The sequence below is a fragment of the Nicotiana attenuata genome, chromosome 1 (assembly GCF_001879085.1).
Source record: "Nicotiana attenuata strain UT chromosome 1, NIATTr2, whole genome shotgun sequence".
Classification (NCBI taxonomy): domain Eukaryota; kingdom Viridiplantae; phylum Streptophyta; class Magnoliopsida; order Solanales; family Solanaceae; genus Nicotiana; species Nicotiana attenuata.
The window spans coordinates 27,481,623-27,501,021 of record NC_031989.1 but is presented as its reverse complement, the minus strand read 5'-3'; positions in this window follow the sequence as shown (position 1 = coordinate 27,501,021).

Sequence of the window (19,399 nt, the reverse complement as noted above, 5' to 3'; positions counted from 1 at the left end):
TTGGAGCTTTGTATGCGATCTATTAGAAAATATATTTTTTTGTTTTGCGTAGGAATTTTGACAAAATAAAAAATTGTTAAAGTTTTTGAATTAGCTAATCAAGATTTCTTTCAATCCATAAAGTACTAATAGGCTCTCATCATGAATATAATTGCAATTGTCCTGCTGGAAAAGATTCAAATATGAATATCAGGACCAAAGAAGATTCAAGGATGAGAACCATTGGTTGTAAGAGAAAATGGAGAAAATAGCATAAAGACAAGGATGTTCCGACTTCCTCCACTTCCAAGATTGCAAAAATGTAAGTATAGCGGATAAATGTAAAATACTTTCCATGAAATATACCTTAGAAAAACTATTTTAGCTCTCTAGATTTTCCCTTGTTTAAGTGAGTATAAAGTTCTATGAAGTATGTAACTGCACATGGCAGAGGATAAAGCATGTGGATGCTATTTCTTTAGTGATAATTTGGGTGCATTGTATTGAGTGTTAACAACTCAACAACGTCTAATGTTGATTAAAGCATATAATACGAAGTAAGAATTAGACTATTTATTAAGAAAAAAATAACTTGTGCGATCTAAGTAATTTTCAGTAATATGGAATAAAACATTTTCTTTAGAGAAAACATTATTAAAAATTTAAGGTAACTAGACAGTAGAAATCATTTCATCAGCTAAAACGTTCCCTTTTTTTTTTAAATAATTGAAGATGTACTTAAAACGGAACAAGCATTTTCTTGAATTTATATGGTCAATTTCTTGACTACTCTTCTTGTACGTAGACTAAGAATGTCCTTCAAGTCTTAATGTACCTCTTCTTACTTGATCATATTCAGATTAAATTCTCTAGAGGTGAATTCAGAAGAAATAGTGGACAAAATAGTCTCTGTGAATAAACAGAAGCTACAATTGATGGTTGATATTTATGAGGCAACAAAGCCAATGATGAATATAAAGAAGCTAGAACTAGAGGTAGTGTATATGGTTAGTTTGGAAACCTAAATTCCTTATAATAATTGTCATGTACAGCTTTGCCCTAATTATCTAGGTGTATCAATGCTAGTGATTTTGAAGGTAAATTCGAAGATATTATAGTTGTGGATTGAACCTCAGAAGTTTTTGGGATTTCAAGTTTCTTCCAGAATTGCATGCAATTGTGTGGTTCTTAGCTCACAATTAGTGAACGTTTGACAAATTTTGAGGGGGTTTGCAAAAATCATTTTGAAATTTAAACCTTTCATTGTTCAGGAAATTTATTAAGTGAAATTGTTTGCTTTATGCAAGTACAGAATATATTCTTCGAAAAAGATTCCGAAAACCCTTAGGGAAAAACCATAATATGCTATCGCGAATTCCTGTACTCAAAAGTGAATTGTGTAAAATATATAATTGTTCTCCTTTATCTCATTGTGTATCTTGTAATAGTATGATTCCGAGCCCCTGTGGTGACCCGATATGTCATCTTATGTATTAGAACCTAATTTTATGTTTCAAAGCCTCAAATACCTCATTTTAGCCCTCCTCGATTTGCGTGCGTAGTCCGGGTGTTTTTTCGAAAAGCTTTTATATTAAAAACTGATAAAAATAAGAATTTTACCTTAAAAATTTATTTGAGTTGACTTCGGTCAACATCTTGATCAAACGGACCCGAATCTGTATTTTGACGGTTTCGATGGGTCGTATCGTGATTTGGGACCTGGGCATATGCCCGGAATTGAATTTGGAGGTCCCTAGCTCGAGTTATTGATTTTTGTCGAAAATTAAAAGTTTTAAGGTTTAATGATCTTTGAAAATTGACCGTCTTTTGATGTTGTTGATACCGGGTTTGTATTTTGGTTTCGGAGCCTGGTACAGGTCCATTACTATATTTATGACTTGTCTACCAAATTTGATGAGAAACGGAGTTGGTTTGACGTGATTCGGACGTTCGGTTGCTAAAATAGATGTTTTAAAGTTTTCTTGGAAATTCCATTTGATTTGGTGTCCGATTCGTAATTCTAGGCGTTGTTTTGGTATTTTGATCGCACGAGCGAGTTCTTATGGGGTTTTTGGACTTGTGTGCATAATTGGTTTTACCTCGAAGGCTTAGGTGAATTTCCGATAGGCTACATATGTTTTGAAACTTAGAAAATCTGTTTTTTTGTGCTTCAGCTGGTTTCTGGTGTTTACTTCTTCGCGTTCGCGAAGGTACTCTCGCGAACGCGCAGAGTGAACTGGGATGGGTGGGAGTTTCTTCTTCGCGAGCGCGTAAGCTGGGTGGCGAACGCGGAGCAATGGGGGTATTACCCTTCGCGAACGCGTAGGCATGGGGCCTGGGGGATGGGAAACTGATCGATACTCTTCGCGAACGCGGCACAAGGATCGCGAACACGTAGGCTGGTGGGTATAAGCCTTCGAGAACGCGAAGGGTATCTCGCGAACCGTAAGCTATTTGAGCCGCTGCTTCGCGATCGCGGCAAGCCTTTCGCGAAGGCGAAGATGGCCTGACGCCGAGCGATTAAAACAGACCCATTTCGGGATTTTTCCCATTCTTTAAAACTTTCAAAACTAGAAAACCCTTGAGGCGATTTTCCCAAGAGTTTTTCTTCCCCAATTTGTTGCTAAGTGATTCTAACCTACTTTCTTTCAATTACCCATTACATTTCATAAGATTTTCACCTAAAATCTAGGATTTTCATGGTAGAAATTGAGGGTTTGGGTAGAATTAGGGATTTTTGTAAAAATAGAATTTAGACCTCAAATTGAGGTTGGATTTCGAAACTAATTACATAATCGGGCTCGGAGGTGAATTGGTATATGGATTTTGGTCCGAACCTCGGGTTTTGACCAAGCGAGCCCGAGATCGATTTTTGACTTTTTGGGGGAAAGCTTGGAAATTCTAAATTTATGCATTGTAATTGATTACTTTAGCAATATTTCATGTTATTGAGTTAATTATGGCTAGATACGAGTGATATGGAGGCAGATTCTTGGGAAAAGCCCCGGTAGAGGTCTGAATTGACTGCAGAGTGAGGTAAGTGTTGAGTCTAACCTTGACTTGGGGAATTCGGAACCCTCAGACTATGTGCTATGTGAATTTCATGTGAGCGGCGTATATGCGAGGTGACGAGTGCTTATACGCCGCTGAATTACTTGTTTTCCCTGATTTTCCAATGTTCTTAACTATCTCCTTCCCTGTCTTAAATGTTATATGCCCTAAATATTTTCCATGCTTATTTGCTACCTGTTAATCGATCTCCACTCCTGTGAATGATGTTAGATCTTTTCATAGTTTCATGATTACCTACTACTTGCTTAAACTGACTTGCTTGCACCATCTAATTGTCAGTTACTGGACTGGTCTCGCTGTGTAGTATTACTTATGTAGATTCCTATGTTGTAAAAGGTTTTCTTTTAGTTCGGTTTGGTATTTATCGATCATAAAGGTTTCGTGGTTTGAATTGTTAATTTGACTATGCACATTGAGTATTTGGTATTGATATGGTGGGATCGGGTTGCACGCCTCAACAGGTAAAATAAGGGTGGATTGATATGGTAGAATAAGGGTGAATTTGTACGTTGGATCGGGTTGCACGCCGCAACAGGTAGAATAAAGGTGAATTATGATACTAATATTGATATATGGTGGGATCGGGTTGCGCGCCGCAATATTTATATATTATTTACTATTGTTTATGTTCTTACGGTAAAATAAGGGAGGATTATGTATTGTACAGTGGGATCGGTTGTGTGCCGTAACAACCATGTGTTTTATTCCTTGAGCTGTGTTGGTTTGCTGTATTTTCATTTGAAACTCTGAGGATTGGTAATTCTGAACGATACTAGCTTATTTCTTGAGGCTGTAACTATTATTTTCAGTTGACTCTCTTATTTTGTTCTTTTTTTTCATTTCTGTCTTTATTATATACTGCATGTAGGTGACCTGCCTTAGCCTCGTCACTGCTTCGTCGAGGTTAGCCTCGGCACTTACACAGTACATGGGGTCGGTTGTACTCATACTACACTCTGCACTTCTTATACATATTTTGGAATCGATCTAGCGGAGGTTATTAGCGAGGTCGGATTTGACAGTTTGCGGAGACTTGAGGTACAACTGCTCTGTGCTCGCAGCTCATGCATTCCCCTTCCCTTTTTATTTAGCTATGTAATTTCGTTTCAGATAGCTTTATGTTATTTCAGACCCCTATTTGATTCTAGTAGCTTGTGCACTTGTCACACCCGATTTAGGGATATCAGATGTTTGGTTATTTTAGTTTCCGCATTATTACATTGGATTATTGCTGTAGTTTCATTTTTATTTCTCATTAAGTAATATTAGACTGTTAAAATGGATAAAATATTTTAACGTTGGCTTGCCTAGCAAGTGAAATGTTCGGCGCCATCACGGTCCCTATGGTGGGAATTCCGGGTCGTGACAACTTGGTATCAGAGCACTAGGTTGCATAGGTCTCACGAGTCACGAGTAAGCTTAGTAGAGTCTGGAGGATCGGTACGGAGACGTATGTACTTATCTTCCAGAGGCTATAGAGTTAGGAATAATTTAACTTCTATTCTTCTTTGTCGTTCGAGTTTATTCTACCATTAATGATTGAACTCTTCTATTCTTGATCTCTCGCAGATGGCGAGAACATGCACCGCATCTTCAGCTGGACAGCAACCGGAGCCCCCAGCAGCAGCGAGGCCGAGGTTGTGCTAGAGGCCGAGGCAGAGGCAGAGCTCAGCTTTGAGCTCGAGCAGCAACACCACTAGTGGAGCCACATGTACATTTTGATGAGGAGGTTCCAGCTCAGACTGCACCTGTTGGACCAGCTCAGGTCCCGGAGGGGTTCATCGCCACCCCAGTGCTTCAGGACGTTGTGGTTCGTTTTTGGGCCTTACAGAGAGTGTGGCCCAGGACGGTACATTTCCTATGGCACCAGCCGTCTCTCAGGCCGGGGGAGGAGCACATGCTCCTGCTACTCAAACTCCAGAGCAAATGACTTCCCAATATCAAACTCCAGCAGCCCCGCCAATTAGGGTAGTTCAGCCAGTTGTTGCGGCACAGGCCGGTGATGGACATGCCATGTCTTCTGAGGGTTTATTGAGATTGGACAAGTTTACCAAGCTCTTTCCAGATCATTTTAGTGGAGCACCTTCTGAGGACCCACAGGATTATCTTGACCACTGCCTTGAGGTGCTGCGAAACATGGGTATAGTTGAGACCAATGGGGTCGATTTTGCTGTGTTTCAGATGACGGGATCCGCCAAGAGATGGTGAAAGGATTATGTATCTATAAGACCAGCGGGGCTGCCTGCTCTTACTTGGGACCAGTTCTCTCTGCTATTTCTTGAGAAGTATTTTTCCTATCACACTGAGAGAGAGTTACCGCAGGTAGTTTGAGCGTCTCCAGTAGGGCAGTATGTCAGTCACTCAGTATGAGACCCGTTTTATGGATCTAGCCCGTCATCCTATTCTTCTGCTTCCTACAGAGAGAGAGAGGGTGGGAGGTTTATTGAGGGAACCCTATCAAGCTTCAGATGGCCAAGGAGACTGGAGGTGAGATTTCTTTTAGACGGCTGCTAATGTTGCCAGGCAGATCGAGGATGTTCTTTCATAAGAGAGAGGGCAGGGGTGTGATAAGAGGCCTCGACTTTCCGGTGGTTTTAGTGATGCCTCATCTGGAGGCAGGGGTACTTTTGGTAGGGGCCATTCCCCCAGGCCATATAAATCAGTGCTTCAGGCATCCCACAATATTTCTGGGAGTCGTGGTCCTTATGTGCCTCAGTATGGGCAGGCAGCCTATAGTGCACCGTCATCCGGCCCGTTCGAGCCAGTTTTAGTTTTAATGGCCACAATGCCAGGATAGATGTTACGAGTGTGGTAGTTTTGGGCATATCAAGAGGACTTGTCCGAGATTATTGGGCGGCATACCATAACAGAGTTCTCGTTCCATGATTCCGGCACTAGTTGCATCACCACCCGCTCAGCCAGCAAGAGGTAGGGATCAGGGAGCCAGAGGTAGAGGTCAGACCACTAGAGGTGGAGGTCAGGCCTCTAGAGGTGGAGGCCATCCAGCAAGAGGCCGTCCTAGAGATGTAGTTCAGAGTGGTGAGGACCAATCCCGATGCTATGCCTTTCTAGCCAGGCCTAAGGCTGAGTCATCTGATGCGGTTATCACGGGTATGGTTTCAGCTTGCAGTAGAGATTCCTCAATTCTATTTGATCCGGGTTCTACTTATTCCTTTGTTTCATCCTATTTTGCTTTATATATGGTTATGCCTCGTGATTCTTTGAGTGCTCATGTGTATGTGTCCATACCTGTGGGAGATGCTATTGTGGTAGATCGCATCTATCGTTCGTGTGTGGTTACTATTGGGAGTCTTGAGACAAGCGTAGATCTTCTACTTCTCGATATAGTTGATTTTCATATCATTTTGGGTCCGGATTGGCTGTCTCCTTATCATGCTATATTGGATTGGCACGCTAAGACGGTGACCTTAGCCTTGGCGGGGTTGCCTCGGTTAGAGTGGAGAGGGACTCCTGGTCATTCTACCAGCAGGGTTATCTCTTATGTGAAGGCTCAACATATGGTCGAGAAAGGGGTGTCTAGCTTATTTGGCTTATGTCTGTGATTCTAGTGCGTAAGTTCCTTCCATGGATTCAGTACCAGTTGTTCTTGAGTTTCTAGAGGTGTTTCCCACAGATCTGCTGGGGATGCCACCCGATAGAGATATTGATTTCTGTATTGATTTGGCTCCGGGCACTCAGTCCATTTCTATTCTGCATACCGTATAGCCCCGCCAGAGTTGAAAGAATTAAAGGAGCAGTTGCAATATTTTCTTGATAAGGGCTTCATTAGACATAGTGTCTCGCCCTGGGGTGCGTCGGTGTTGTTTGTGAAGAAGAAAGATGGATCGATGAGGATGTGTATAGATTACATGCAATTGAACAAAGTCACTATCAAGAATAAATATCTATTATCGAGGATTGATGACTTATTTGATCAGCTTCTGGGTGCCAAAGTGTTTTCGAAGATTGATTTGAGGTCTGGCTACCATCGGTTGAGGATTAGGGCATCCGATGTCCCTAAGACAACTTTTCAAACTCGGTATGGGCATTATGAGTTTCTAGTGATGTCATTTGGGCCGAAAAATGCCCCAACAACATTTATGGATTTGATGAACCGAGTGTTCAAGCCCTATTTGGATTCCTTTCTGATTTTTTTGATGATATATTGATCTACTCCCGTAGCCCAGAGGAGCATGAGCAGCATCTTCGGATCGTACTTCAGACTCTAAGAGACAGCCAGTTGTATGCTAAGTGTTCAAAATGCGAGTTTCGGTTGGACTCAGTCACTTTCTTGGGGCACGTTGTATTGGCCGAGGGCATTCAGGTGGATCCTAAGAAGGTTGAGGTAGTTCAGAACTGGCCCAGACCCACTTCAGCTACGGATATCCGAAGTTTCTTAGGTTTGGTAGGATATTATCGTCGGTTTGTGGATGGATTTTCATCTATAGCAGCCCGTTGACCAGGTTGACCATGAAGGGTACACCGTTTAGATGGTCAGACGAGATTCAGGCGAGCTTTCAAAAGCTCAAGACTGCTTTGACTAAAGTGCCGGTGTTGGTATTGCCCACAGGTTCAAGATCTTATACAATATATTATGATGCATCTCATATTCGGCTTGGTGCAATATTGATGCAGGATGTTAAGGTGATTGCATGTGCATCGCGGCAGCTGAAGGTTCATGAGAAGAATTACCCCGTTCATGACTTAGAGTTAGTAGCCATTGTTCATGCGCTGAAGATTTGGAGGAACTATCTTTACGACGTGTCGTGTGAGGTATTCACGGATCATCGGAACTTGCAGTATTTGTTCAAACAAAAGGAGATCTATTTGAGGCGGAGGAGGTGGTCAGAGCTATTTAAAGACTATGATATCACCATCTTGTATCATCCTGGGAAGGCTAATATGGTGGCCGATGCCTTGAGTAGAAAGTCAGTGAGTATGGGCAGCCTTGCGTACATTCCAGTCGGTGAGAGGACACTTGTATTAGATGTTCAGGCTTTGGCCAATTAGTTCTTGAGGTTGGATGTTTCTGAGCCAGTATTCTATTCATCCGTGTGCCTCCAATATGTATCAGGACTTGCGACAGCATTATTGGTGGAAAAGGATAAAGAAGGATATAGTTGCATATGTAGCTCGTTCAGCAAGTAAAGTATGAGCATTAGAGACCTGGTGGTTTGCTTCAGAAGTTAGAGATTCTTGAGTGGAAGTGGGTGCGTATCACTATGGATTTCATTGCTGGACTCCCACGGACTCAGAGGAAGTTTGATGCAGTATGGGTCATTGTGGACAGGCTGACCAAATCAGCGCATTTCATTCGTATGGCAGTTACCTATTCTTCAGAGCGGTTGGCTGAGATTTACATCTGTGAGAATGTCTGTCTTCACGCTGTGCCCATATCTATCATTTCTGATCGAGGTACGCAAATCACCTCGCATTTCTAGAAGGAAGTACAACGTGAGTTGGGCACGCAGGTTGAGTTGAGCACATCATTTCATCTGTAGACGGACGGACAGTCTGAGCGCACTATTCAGATATTGGAGGATATCCTCTGCGCTTGTGTTATAGACTTCGGAAGTTCTTGGGATCAGTTCTTGCCACTTGTGGAGTTTGTCTACAACAACAACTACCAGTCGAGCATTAAGATAGCTCCCTATGAGGCATTATACGGGAGGTAGTGCCGATCGTGAGTTGGATGGTTCAATCCGGGGGAGGCTCGATTATTGGGTAAAAATTTGGTACAGGATACCTTAGATAAGGTCAAGATTATTCAGGATCGACTTCGCACAGCTCAGTCCAGGCAGAAGAGTTATGTCGACCGTAGAGTTCATGATGTGGCTATTCTAGCCCGACAGGTTCGTTAGTTGAGTTCAAAGAGTATCTTTCAGTTCGAGTGTAGTGGAGAGTTCAGACCATCAAGGAAACTACTTGGGAATCCGAGTCGGACATGCGGACTAGATATCCGCACCTTTTCACCAGCCCAGGTACTTTTCTATGTCCGTTCGAGGACGAACGATTGTTTTAGAGATGGAGAATGTGATGACCCAATAGGTCATCTTATGCTTTAGAACCTAATTTTGTGTTTCGAAGCTTCAAATACCTCATTTTAGCTTTGCTCGATTTTCGTGCGCAGTCTGAGTGTTTTTTTTGGAAAGCTTTTATGTAAAAAACTGATAAAATTAAGAATTTTGCCTTAAAAATTTGTTTGAGTTGACTTCGGTCAACATTTTGAGCAAATAGACCCGGATCCATATTTTGACGTTCCTGGTGGATATCGTGATTTGGGACCAAGGCGTATGCCCGAAATCCAATTCCGGAGTCCCTAGCTCTAGTTATTGATTTTTGTCGAAAATTAAATGTTTAAAGGTTTAATGATTTTTGAAAATTGATCGATGTTTGATTTTGTTGATACCGGGTCTGTATTTTGGTTCCGAAGCCCGGTACAGGTCCATTACTATATTTATGACTTGTCTGTCATATTTGGTGAGAAACGAGTTAGTTTGACGTGATTCGGATGTTCGGTTGCTAAAATAGAAGTTTTAAAGTTTTCTTGGAAATTCCATTTGATTTGGTGTGTGATTCGTAGTTCTAGGCTTTATATTGGTGTTTTGATCGCGCGAGTGAGATCGTATGAGGTTTTTGGACTTATGTGCATAATTGGTTTTGATCCCCGAGGGCTCGGGTGAATTTCAGATAGGCGACAGATCTTTTGAAACTTAGAAAATCTGGTTTTTTTGTGCTTCAGCTTGTTTTTGGTGTTCACTTCTTCGCGTTCGCGAAGATACTCTCGCAAATGCGAAGAGTGAACTAGGCTGGGTGGGAGTTTCATCTTCGCGAACGTAAAAACTGGGTCGCGAACGCGGAGCAATGGAGGCATTACAATTCGCGAACGCGGCCACGCTCTCGCTAACGCGGAGGCATGGGACCTGGGGGAGGGGAAACTGATCGATACTCTTCGTGAATGCGGCACAAGGCTCGCAAACTCGTAAGCTGGTGGGTATAAGCTTTCGCGAACGCGAAGGGTATCTCGCAAACACGAAGGGTATCTCGTGAACGCGTAGGCTATTTGAGCCGCTGCTTCGCGGTCGCGGCAGGCCCTTCGCGAACTCGAAGAAGGCATGACACCCAGTGACTAAAACAGACCCATTTCGGGATTTCGCCCATTCTTTCAAAATTTCAAAACTAGAAAACCCATTTTCCCAAGAGTTTTTCTTCCCCAATTTGTTGGTAAGTGATTCTAACCTACTTTCTTATAATTACCCATTACATTTCATAAGATTTCCACATAAAATCTAGGATTTTCATGGTAGAAATTGAGGGTTTGGGTAGAACAAGAGATTTTTGTAAAATTGGAATTTAGACCTTAAATTGAGGTCGGATTTGGAAACTAATTACATAATCGGGCTTGGGGATGAATGGGTAAATGGATTTTGTTCCGAACCTCGGGTTTTGACCAAGTGAGCCCGGGGTCGATTTTTAACTTTTTTGGGAAAAGCTTGGAACCTCTAAATTTATGCATTGTAATTGATTTCTTTAGCGATATTTGATATTATTGAGTCAACTGTGGCTAGATACGAGTGGTTTGGAGGCAGATTCTAGGGGAAAGGCCCCGGTAGAGATCTGAATTGACTGCGGAGTGAGGTAAGTGTTGAGTCCTTCACTTGAGGGAATTAGGAACCCTCAGACTATGTGCTATGTGAATTTCATGTGAGCGGCGTATATGCGAGGTTACGAGTGCTTATACGCCACCGAATTACTTGTTTTCCCTGATTTTTCATTGTTCTTTAATTGTCTCCTTCCATGTCTTAAATGTTAAATGCGCTAAATGCTTTCCATGCTTATTCGCTACCTCTTAATCGATGTTCTCTCCTATTAATGATGTTAGAAATTTTCATAGTTTCATGATTCCCTGCTATTTGCTTAAACTGACTTACTTGCACCTTCTAATTATCAATTACTGGACTGGTCTCGCTGTGTAATATTGTTTATGTAGATTCCTACGTTGTACACGGTTTCCTTTCGGTTCAGTTTGGTATTTATTGATCGTAAACTTTTAGTGGTTTGAATTGTTAATTTGATCAACACATTGAGTATTTGGTACAGATATAGTGGGATCGGGTTGCACGCTGCAACAAGTGAAATAATGGTGGATTGATATGGTGGAATAGGGGAGAATTTGTATTGTACGGTGTTATCGGGTTGCACGCCGCAACAGGTGGAATAAGGATGGATTTATATGGTGAAATAAGTGTAAATTATGATACTCATACTGATATATGGAGGGATCGAGTTGTGTGCTGCAATATTTATATATTATTTACTGCTATTGATGTTCTTACGGTGAAATAAGGGAGGATTATGTGTTGTACGATGGGATCGGGTTGTGCACCGCAACAACCTATGTGTTTTATTCCTTGAGCTATGTTGATGTTTGGTATTTTCATTTGAAACTCTAAGGATTTGTAATTCTGAACGATACTGGCTTATTTCTTTAGGCTGTAACTATTATTTTCAGTTGACTGTCTTATTTCATTCTGTATTTCCATTTCTGTCTTTATTATATACTGCATACAGGTTGTAGTGTAGGTGACCTGCCTTAGCCTCGGCACTACTTCGTCAAGGTTAGGCTCGGCATTTACAGAGTACATGGGGTCGTTTGTACTCATACTACACTCTGCACTTCTTGTGTAGATTGGAATTGGTCCCAACGCGGTTATTAGTGAGCTCAGATTGGGCAGTTTGCGGAGACTTGAGGTACATCTGCTCAGCGCTCGCAGCTCCTGGAGTCCCCTTCCCTTTTTATTGAGCTGTGTACTTTCTTTTCAGACAACTTTATGTGATTGCAGACCCTTGTTTGTACTACCCTAGTAGCTCGTGCAGTTGTCACACCGCATTCAGGGATGTATCATATGTTTGGCTGTTTTAACTTCCACATTATTACTTTGGATTATGTTTATGCATGGATTGCAAGGTTATCCCGAGTGAGAATCTTACGACCCAACATATGCTTTTGTTTATGGACTTAGAGATCAGGTGGACGAGGAAGAAGAGGGCTATGTCTGGTATACCTATGATTAGGTGGGGTGCATTGACTAAGGACAAGGCCCAGGAGTTGGGGGAGAAGTTGCTGGCTTTGGGGGCCTGGAAGAGTAGCGGGGATGCGAGTTATATGTGGTCTATGATAGCAAATTGCATTAGAGAGGCGGCGAGAGAGGTGTTAGGGGTCTCAAAGGGTTTTTCTGGTGGCCATAAAGGAGACTGGTGGTGGAACGAAGAGGTTCAGAGGAAAGTGGAAGCCAAGAAAGCGGCATATTTGAAGCTAGTAGAGAGTATAGACGAGGGGCAGAAGAGTGCTAACATGGAGGGGTATAAGAAGGCTAGGAAGGAGTCGAAGTTGGCGGTTACTGCAGCTAAGACCGACACTTTTAGTCGTCTATACGATGAAATTGGGGATAAAGGTGGGGAAAAGAAGTTGTACAGGCTAGCGAAGGTGAGGAAGCGGAAGGCCCGGGATATGGACCAAGTGAGATGCATAAAAGATGAGGAGGGAAGAGTTTTATTGGAGGGGGCACAGATTAGGCAGAGATGGCAGTCTTACTTCCGTAGGCTCTTGAATGAAGAGGGAGATAGGGGCATTGTGCTGGGGGAGTTGGAGTACTCGAAGCGGCGCGAGATTTTGGGTACTGTAGACGTATACAAGTGGGGGAGGTTGTAGGGGCTATGCGCAGGATGAGTAAGGGTAGAACGACGGGGCCGGATGAGATCTCGATGGAATTCTGGAAGAGCGTGGGTAAGGAGGGCTTTAGGACAAAGAAGATGCCCGAAGAGTGGAGGCAGAGTACGATGATCCCGTTGTACAAGAATAAGGGGGATGTCCAAAACTGCAACAACTATAGGGGTATCAACTTGTTAAGCCATACGATGAAAGTGTGGGAGGGGTGATTGAAGGGAGGTTGAGGAGGTGTGTGTCCATTTTCGAGAACCAGTTTGGTTTCATGCCGGGACGGTCGACCACTGAGGCCATTCATATTGTGAGGATATTGGTGGAGCAGTTTAGGGTGGTGAAGAAGGATTTGCACATGGTGTTCATTGACTTGGAGAAGGCCTATGACAAAGTCCCCAGAGAGGTTCTATGGAGATGTTTGGAGGCTAGAGGAGTGCCTGTAGCGTATATTAGAGTGATTCGGGATATGTATGATAGAGCTAAGACACGGGTTAGGACAGCAGGAGAAGACTCGGATTACTTTCCGGTTGAGATGGGGTTGTATCAGGGATCGACACTTAGCCTGTTTTTGTTTGCCCTTGCGATGGATTCTTTGACATGTCACATTCAAGGGGAGATGCCTTGGTGCTTGCTATTTGCGGATGACATAGTCCTGATTGATGAGACGCGAGGTGGCGATAACGAGAGGCTGGAGGTCTGGAGACATGCCCTGGAGTCTAAGGGTTTCAAGTTGAGCAGGACTAAGATAGAATACTTGAAGTGTAAGTTCAGCGGTGTAACCCAGGAGGCGGACGGGGATGTGGAACTCGATATGCAAGTCATTTCCCGGAAAGAGAGTTTGAAGTATCTGGGATCTATAATTCAGAAGGATGGGGAGATAGATAAGGATGTCACACACTGTATCAGAGCAGGGTGGATGAGGCGGAGGCTCGCTTCCTGTGTCTTGTGTGATAAGAGTGTGCCATTGAGACTTAAGGGTAAGTTCTACAAGGTAGTGGTTAGACCGACTATGTTGTATGGGGCAGAGTGTTGTCCAGTCAAAAACTCCCATGTCAAGCAGATGAAGGTAGCGAAAATGAGGTTGTTGAGATGGATGTGTGGGCATACTAGGTTGGATAGAATTAGGAATGAAGTTATTCGAGTTAAGGTGGGAGTGGCCCTTGTGGAGGCAAAGATGCGTGAGGCAAGGTTGAGATGGTTCAGACATGTTAAGAGGAGAAGCGCAGATGCCCCTGTCAGGAGATGTGAGAGGTTGGCCTTAGGAGGTGATATGAGGGGTAAAGGTAGGCCTAAGAAGTGTTGGGGAGAGGTGATCAGGCGGGATATGGCGCAACTTGAGCTAACCGAGGACATGACTCTAGATAGAATCGTGTGGATGTTGAAGATTAGGGTAGAAGGTTAGTAGGTAGTTGTGCGTCTCCCATTGTTTTCTCTAGCTCGATAGTATTAGCGCTAGTACGGTACCCTTTTTTTTCGTTGTTACTTGCTATTGGTATTTCCGTAATTTTCTAGCAGTACTTCGTTCATATTCTCGTCTGCTGCCTTGGAATTAGTTTTCTAAATATGTTATCTTGCTACTACTTCTTATCAATACCCCTTTCATATTATTTGTTGCTATCGTCGATTTAGTTTTCCAATTATTGTCTTGCTATTACTTTCTACCAGGGCTTCTCTCACCTTCTTTAGCCGAGGGTCTATCGAAAACAGTCTCTCTGCCCTTCCGGGGTAGGGGTAAGACTGCATACATCCTACCCTTCCCAGACCCCACTTGTGGGACCACACTGGGTTGTTGTTGTTGTTGTTGTATTATTACTTTGGATTACTGCTGTAGTTTCAGTTATTTCTCATTAAGTAATATTAGACTGTCAAAAATGGATTAAATATTCTATTGCCTAGCAAGTGAAATATTAGGTGCCGTCACGGTCCCGATTGTGGGAATTCCGGGTCGTGACAACCACTAATGCTAGCTCCTAGTCTTTCACCTTCTCTCCTTGAGGATAGGATCCTTCTTGATCCTTTCACACAATACTCTGTGTTGCCCAATCTTAGCTGAAAGATTAAGTGAGCTTGATTTCTATCCTTAAACTGTATTGTGAGCAATCGACAGTGATGAACTGATGATCAGGCGTAGTTTATAGGTTAGGAGATAAGTGAAGTAAAGAGTAGACAAAGGTGGAATGTTATCATATTATAGGTAGCCTGTTTTTGTTTCCTTTTTTAGCCGTATATATTACTTGGTTAATAAAATTCTTTATTTACCAAAAAAAAAAAATTACCTATAGTTTCAGTAAGTAAAATTTGTATTACATGCGTTGAGTATATGTTTATAAATTTTCACCATTTTTATTCCAAATTGGTTAACTAGAGAAAAATATAATATGCTTATATAGTAAAAAAGAAAAAGAAAAAAAGAGAGATAAATGTTGATAATATATAGGGTAAAATATGCATTTTAAAAAAACAATTGAGAAATAAGGGGAAGAATGATTATTGTTCAAAGTTGAACGGGGGATTTAAATTTTAAAGCAAAGTTGGAAGGTGTAAATGATTTTAACCCACATTTTATTAAATCTAATTTTGTTTCCATAAGTACTCCGAGCATTATATTGCAAAAAATAGTACATTGTTTACCCTTAAAATGGATATCAATTAAATTAATACACGGTCTAAAGGATACGTAGTTTATGACCACGCGCGAGTAGAGTCGTGCAAACGGGAAGCAATTCATATAGATGATATGTACTCACTACTAGGAGAGATTGATCTTCCAGAATTATACAAAAAAGGAATTTAAGACAAATGACCAAAGAACAGTATGTAATTGGATTAAAAGTAGACAAAACAATCAAACCAAGTGCGGCGAAGTAATTAAGCCTGGCATTAGACTCGAATGCTAAATATCGGTTTCAGTCAAACCCTCGGAATAGAGCTTGATTGCAACTAAGTGGAAGAACAAATAAAGAACAATTGAACAATTGTTTAAAGCCAAAAATTAACTTTATTGCCTTTGATATGCGTGCCAGTAAGAGTCTCCAAAAAATAAAAGGATTCTCCTTTTTATATAGTAGAGGAGTTTTACCCTAATATAAGTCTAAATAAGGTAAAAATACTCTCTTTCCTTTTCTCTCACGAAAACACGATCAATAGTCAACACCCAGCGCCATTCGCGCCGTAATATCTGGATGATGGCGGATATTCCGGCTCTCCATTTGTCTTCTTTAACCTTCTTTCTTTTACCCTCGATTCTTCGTATCGCTTGAGCCGAAATCTCCCTGGGTTCAGCCATGTTCGATTCTCGACGTATCATTCGTCCGCTCCTGGTTCCGATCTGCGGGCACCCTCGGTCTTACTTGAGCTAGTAATGATTAACATTGGTCCTTGCTTCTTGATGGGAAATCGGGGGTAACTATATCCCCGATTTTACCCGTACACATACATATTTCTCAATTTCTTAGGATTGTATGTTTTAATTGATGGATAACACTTCAAAATTGGTACCCAAAAATACTGCACCGGCGACTTCTTCCTCGGCCACTAGCGCCGAGGCAGCGCTTCCGATAGTATCCCTGGGACCTCCCCTTACAGATTTCATACCCTGAGGCTGCTCCATAGATAAAGACTTCAAGGTCGAGAAAGCCTCCGCACAAGGAGACCGAGGTAAGGAAGCATAGAGGTACGTTTGCTCCATCACTGGGGCGATGCTTAAAGTAGTCCCAGAGGACTGCAAATGGGAAGGCAAGGACATAGTCGTTCTCAGTCGTGACGAGGACATCAAGACACACAGGGAAGGATATTTAAGTGTTTACACGTATCCTTTCACGTTTTGTCCGTTTGATACAGTGATAGTCGAATTCTGTAAGAGGTACAAAATCTGCCTCAGGCAAGTTCACCCATCGTTTTGGAGGATCGTGACCCTTCTCTATCATTTTGCGAACAACACAGATGAGCCTCAGTTTAGGGTCAATCACCTACTCCGAGTTTACAGCCCTTGAATCTTCCGAGAGGGGTTAATCAAACTTGCCCGCCGGGCAAAGAAAGCTCCTTTCTCCTGTAAAAATAAAGACAGGGACCGAGGTTGGCAGGGTAGGTTCTTTCGAATATAGATCGAGGACTTCATTACTTTTGAGTTCATGTCGTTCCCCGAGAAGCGGAACCCAAATCGTAAGTTTACTTCCTTTTAAGTTGCCAAAGTCCCTTCTTGAACCTACTTCTCATTTTCATGACATATTTTGTTTGATATACAGTTGTCCACCGAGTCCCCAACGTGGTCTCGCATTTCACGGAGTGGATCAAGGGCATATGCAAGCAGCTCACCTATCCCGAACATGAGTGGTGTAAGCTATCCAAGGGAAAATGGGAGGCTCGTTCTCATGGTGAGTGCGTTTTTCTGGTTTAGTTTTTTCTTGGTCGCTTTTTATTATGTTATTGTCATGGCTAAGCCCTTTTTTCACAGGCTTGCGCAAGACGACCAAACATCGGGAAATTGTCGGTGCCGTAACCTCGACCCCGTCTACAAAACCCTCCACTTCTCCACAGCCCATTGCCGAAGTTGCTGCGAAGAGGGAGGAGAAGAAGAAGACGAAGAAGAAGAAGAAGAAGAGAAAAACGAAGAAAAAGAAGAAGAAGAAGAAGAAGAAGAAGAAGAGATCCCCTAACTCTTGGGACACTCCTTCCGAGGCCAAGAAGATGATGAGGATTGTACTCAGGGTTAGAAAAAGCACCAAAAAGACTTCGGGTGCCCGAGTCCCGAATTTCAATGCTCTTCATCGGCTCAAGGACTTTCTCAGGGATGACAATGACATGGAGTTCGTCACTCACGAGCCAATCTGTCACGACCCAAAATCCAACTAGTCGTGATGGCAGTTAACCTCACCCGCTAGGTAAGCCAAATAATAACAATCCGATTCCAAAGAGATTTAACTGAGAAACTAAAGATAATATATCAGACTCTAATATAGTCCCCAAGGACTGGTAGTACAAATCATGAGCTTCTAAGATTTAGAATTTACAAAGATGATATGAAATAAAATACATGATCTATTTGAAATATACATGAACAGATTAATAATTCTAAAGCTTCCAAGAACAAGAGGCAAAAATGGCCGGATCCAGGTACATCTTCCAATTCAGCTCGATTCATACACAGCAACATCAGCCTCCAACATCTGCACACAAGGTGCAGAAGTGTAGTATGAGTACAACTGACTCCATATACTCAATGAGTAACAAACCTAACATTAGGTTGAAAGTAGTTACGAGCTTGGACAAGGTCAAAATTCAACACCGACAGTCAAGAAACAACTCATAACAAAATAAATAAACAATGCAAGTAATACTCAAAATATGATACTCCGCTCGTTCACAATTTCCGAAAAAATAAGTATGCCTTTTTCAAGTATAATAGTAAAACCTAAATCTTTCACCGAAATCACCAAAAATATGAGTAAATTTGAAAACTATGATTTTTCCCGAAAACTTTCTTCCACAATAAGAAATTGCACTATCGGATGGCATGAGAAAAGTACATCTCTATGCCTACATGTCAATGTGTATGCCAATGCACTACAACATAGTGATAAAATAATTTGAATGCTCCTTGAGTATCAATTCACTCAGTCCTCCCATTCACTCAATCCTCACAATCACTCATGCCCTCACTGCCACTCAGTCCTCACAGTCACTCATGCCTCACAATCACTCAATTCTCCCAAATCACTCGACACTCGCACTCAGTAGGTACCTACGCTCACTATGGGTGTGCAGACTTCGGAGGGGCGGATCCTGCCCAAGCTCTATAAAAAGCCAATCAAGGCATGAATCAATAAACCATTCTACGGCGTGCAACTCGATCCCATAAATATCCTCAAAATCAGGCCCTCGGCCTCACTCAGTCATCAATCTCTCCAGTCTCTCGGGCTAAAATATGTCATGAAAATCAGCCCAAAAATGATGATATAATGTGTCAATGAACAACACAGACTACGATATGATATAAAACAAATGAATATGGCTAAGTATGTAATTGCAAATTAAGTATATAATTCAACAGCAACATGACCTATGTGGGTCCAAATAATACCGGCATATAGCCTCAACATGATTTTTAACATGATTCTTAGCTCAATTTCCCTAACACGTGGAAAATGACAAGGCTATTTGACTACACAGCTCCACAAAATCAATTAAGTCACAATTTCTATGGTGCACACCTACACGCCCGTCACCTAGAATGTGAGTCACCTCCAAACCAATCACATAACACGTATAATCAGGGGTTCATACCCTCAACACAAAATTTAGAAGTGTTACTTACCTCGAATAGGCCGAATCCAATGCCGAGCAAGCTAAAAAATACTCCGGAAATTCCATTCCGCGCGTGTCAACCTCCGAAAGGCTTCCTATCTCCTCAATTCAAAGGCAAACGATCTGAAACTAGACAAACAATGTTCAAATTAATCAAAATACACTCCAATGCTTACAATTTATCAATTTATAAAAATTCCCAACTCCGCTCAAAAAGTCAACCAAAAGTCAACAGTGGGGCCCACGTCTCGAAATCCGACAAAAGTTACAAAATCAAAATACTCATTCAACCACGAGTGCAACCATACAATTTACAAAATTCCG